Here is a 4,115-nt window from a genome sequence, read left to right as displayed (position 1 = left end):
AAAAAAAAAAAAAAAAAAAAAAAAAAGGAAAGGAAACAAAACAAGCAAATCCAGGGCCCTGATTAATAGGAGGTGGTGTGGAGTGGGAAAGAAGGGGGTGGAGTAACACTAGGAATGCTATGTTAATAAATTTTCACCTATCACAATTTTAATGAGGGGAAGAATTAAAGTTCAATTTCTTCGGTCTGAGCTTTTCCTGATTAAAAAATCTAGATTCCCTCATCCCATCCCATCTTTTCAGCCTCACCCCACTAGCATCCTCCCCCATGAGGCCCCAATTAAACCATTTCCTGCTTACCACAGCCCCTCCTTCAGCCCCATGCTCTGCACATCCCACGTTGCTTTGGATGTCCTTTCCCTGTTGTCTCCTTCTCACCATGTCCGCCTTCCTCTGCACACCCTGCTTCTTCCAGAAACCCGCCCTCGCAGCCTCCATCTCTAAACTCCCATGAAGCCAGCTCTGCTCTTCTCGAATGGCGGTCTGCGCCCCCTGCAACATTGTGTCTGATCTGCTTATTTGCCTGTGAGTTCCTGAGTGCAGCTGGAGCTGGGGCGGAGTCTCTGCTTCTTTTCTCCATCCTCAAGCCCTATCTCAGCCTCTGGAATATTTGTTAATTAATAACCTTCCCCTGTGAGAGGCTGCCCCTGGAGCTTCTGTGGATATTTACACCTCAGAGTGTGAACTAAGTTATCACTTCTCTTCCTCAAGTAGGGCAGGACAGAACGGGAGGCTGGGGCCTAACAACCAGCTTTAAAGTCCTTTTTGCCAAGGGGTACCTCCCTCTGATACCCCTTTCCAAGGTGATGCCTCTAGGTGGCCATCCATTGACTTGGTCCAACTCCATTCATCCACTCATTGTGTCATGAAATCCAAGAGACACCAGGGAGACAGAGCTGACCCAAACAGACATGGCTTCTGCCCTCATGGAGCTTACAGTCTAGTAGGGGAGACGGACATTAATCAAACTGTTTACTAAAGGGTAGCTGCTAACACTAGCTCTGACTTCACTCATCTCAGAGCAGGAACTAGCAATCCAGTCAAAATCAGATGTCAAGGAGGGAAGGGCTAGTATGGGTGGAATCGCAGCTCTGGACAGCTCTGCAGGTGCCCCCGGCTGGGAGCAATTGGGAAACAACTTTGACCCTGCCCACCCAATGTTTCTCCTTCTGACAGCAGCCCCCACACCCCATCTGACACTTGGAGTCCGAGGATTCAATGACCTTCAGAACCTGGGAAAGATGGGGAGGAGGAGCCTTAATATTATAAAGGCTCTTTCTTTTGTAAATTTCTGAATGTGTGAGTTGGAATTTGCCTGGCTGAAGGGAGAAGAAAGAAGAACCAGCAAGCTGCTGCCACCCCTGCTTCCAGAGTCCTCTCAGTTAAGGGTGCATATCAAAGAAAGCAGCAACAGAAAAAAAAAAAAAGAATTGTAGAGTGGTGAGCAAGAGACCTAGTCCCTGGTGACATGGAGCTTCCGGTTGAGTGAGCCCCTGCTGGGGCTGTAGATGGGATTACTGGGTAGGGTGGGAGGCTGAGTGAGACACCCTGAAAGGCTCCTTTCAGTCCTAAAGTTCTAGGATTCTCCATAATGTTGACGTGACAGCGATGTAGAGTGCCTCTGATTCTAGAACTTGGCGTCTCCAAGTCCTGTCCCTTCAAAGTCCAGTCATGTGCTGCCCAACTGTCTTGGTCAACAGTGTACTGCATACACAACAGTGGTCCCATAAGATTAGAACACTATTTTTACCACACTTTTTCTATGTTTGGATACGTTTCTGTACACAGATACCTATGGTATTCAGGAGAGTAACATGCTGTACAGGTTTGTACCTAGGAGCAATAAGCTATACCATACAGGTGAGGTGTGTTGTAGGCGCTACCACCTAGGTGTGTGGAAGTACAGCCCATGATGTCCCAACTACAATGAAAATGCCCGATGACATTTCTCAGGATGTATTCCTGTTGTTAAGTGATGCTTGACTGTATATTGCGTTGGGAGGTTCTGTTCTGACTCCAAAGTCATTATCATTGCTCAAAATGCTTTTGGAATTGGTCTCTGGAAATGGCCTCCTGGGCTTGGAGCGGATTCTTGGGAAGAACCTCAATATCAATGATGGTGGTGAACCTCCCTTTGACTTTTGATGGCAAGTTGGATTAGAGAGTTGTGGCTGGGGGATAGGGGTGTTTGTAGACAATGATTATTTCAGGGACTGGTGAGAAAGCGAATCACATGGTTTTCTTGCCAGCCCTTCCCCTACATCCTCTCAGAGCCTTTGAAATCTCCCTGCCGTTCTTCCTGCTCTTTGGCTTTAATGGGGTTGGGAGACCGAGACATCCTCAGCTTTCTGTACCTGCGACAGGAAGACACCTGGTCAATATGACCTTCACCGGGAGTTTGGATTTGTGTTCTCCCTTGGGCTTCAGGAAGGCTGGAGTTCTCCACTTCGCTTCTGGTTAAGGCAGAAAATACTACATTTCACCGTTGGTTACGATTTCCCTGAAAAAGGCATTATTTTGTCCAACTTCCCTTGAAAGATGGGAACAGATGTCAAGCCTTTGCTGTTTCAGTTCATTACTCAGAATGAAAGGCCCAATCTTGGCAGGCTCTTCCCACTTGTGCAAGTTTTCTTTGAGGATGATTCATAAAATCATAGGCTGTCAGAGCTGGATGAGAGACCTTCAAGTCTATTTGAGGAATACATCTATTCCGATCCCACATTTTTTTTTTAACAGAAGGAAACTGAGGCTTGGAGAGAAGCTCCTTGGTCTCTGCTATAGTATTTACAGTAATCATGTCCTTGAAAGACATCAAACCCCTCACCTGTACAACACTTTCGTTGGTCTTACAGGTGTTTTGTCAGCCCTCCTGCCTCACCAAAGAAATTTCTGTACTATTTCTAAACCTTTGGACCCGGCGGTTTATTAAAAAAAGGTTTATTTCTAAACCTTTGGACCCGACAATCTTCCCAGGATATTACTTCATCCCCATAAACAGCTTTCCACTTGCCAAGAATCTGTTGGGATCCTCCTGGCTCCTCCTCCTCCCAGTCTCCTCTATCCTTGCTTGAGGTCATCTGGCTCCATCCGTCCTACCACGTCCCCAGCTCCCAAAACTGAAGGTAAGAACGATTTAAGCTGCTGTAGCTCCAACCTTTGGTCCTCAGTCTCCAGATACCCCGGCTGCTGGTTGAATCTTGCCTGGTACCCTAGACTAAAACCTAGACATCTTCCTACCAGGTTCTAGGAATGGGGTTGGGACTAGGGTCCTGGCTCTAACAACTTGTCACTGATCAGCCTTCTCTTAGGACAGGGGTCCTCCCCAGGGTCTGAGATCTGTCCCCTGACTCCCAGCTTGCTGCCTGTGCCTGGTGTCCCTGCTGGTAGCTGCCTGCTTCGATTTCCAAGTATGGTCCCCACCAGATTCCTCATCTCCGTTCTTCGCCTCTTAGTTGGGATCCCCATTGGACATGCCAAGCACGACTCAGTGTATTGCATATACCGCCTATGTGATCTCCCCAGTAGCCCTGCCAGGTAGTCGACATGCTCACCATATTCCAGATGTGGACAGGGTGGCTCAAGCAGGCTAGGAGGCTTATTTAAATTGGTAAGTGGCTGAGCTGGCACTTGGACCCAGTTTACTGTGATTTCAAAGCCCAACATTTTACCACTCTACCATGCAAGCCACATGTAATGGGTTGAATTGTATCCCCCTCCCCATTATGTTCAGATCCTAACCCCTGGTACCTGTGAGGGTGACCTTATTTGGAAATAAGGTTTTTGCAGATGAAATCAAGTTAAAATGAAATTATATGAAATGAGGGTGGGCCCCAAATCCAATGACTGGTGTCCGTCTAAGAGGAGGAAAAGAAGAGGCTGGGCGCAGTGGCTTACGCCTTAATCCCAGCAGTTTGGGAGGCCAAGGTGGGCGGATCACCTGAGGTCAGGAGTTTGAGACCAGCCTAGCCAACATGGTGAAATCCCATCTCTATTAAAAACACAAAAATTAGCTAAGTGTGGTGGCATGTGCCTGTAATCCCAGCTACTCGGGAGGCTGAGGCAGGGAGAATTGCTTGAACCTGGGAGGCGGGGGTTGCAGTGAGCTGAGATCAGGCCA

The 4,115-nt window shown here is 47.8% G+C and overlaps 1 protein-coding gene across 1 annotated transcript in view; it reads right to left on the bottom strand.

Annotated features, from left to right (window-relative positions):
• GRIK3 (glutamate ionotropic receptor kainate type subunit 3) overlaps positions 1–4,115 on the bottom strand; it is a 230,794-nt gene that overhangs the window by 26,328 nt on the left and 200,351 nt on the right. The gene's annotated exons all lie outside the window — the stretch shown is intronic.

The sequence above is a fragment of the Cebus imitator genome, unplaced genomic scaffold (assembly GCF_001604975.1).
Source record: "Cebus imitator isolate Cc_AM_T3 unplaced genomic scaffold, Cebus_imitator-1.0 Scaffold420, whole genome shotgun sequence".
In the NCBI taxonomy this organism is placed as follows: Eukaryota; Metazoa; Chordata; class Mammalia; order Primates; family Cebidae; genus Cebus; species Cebus imitator.
This window is presented reverse-complemented; position numbering and strand designations above follow the sequence as displayed.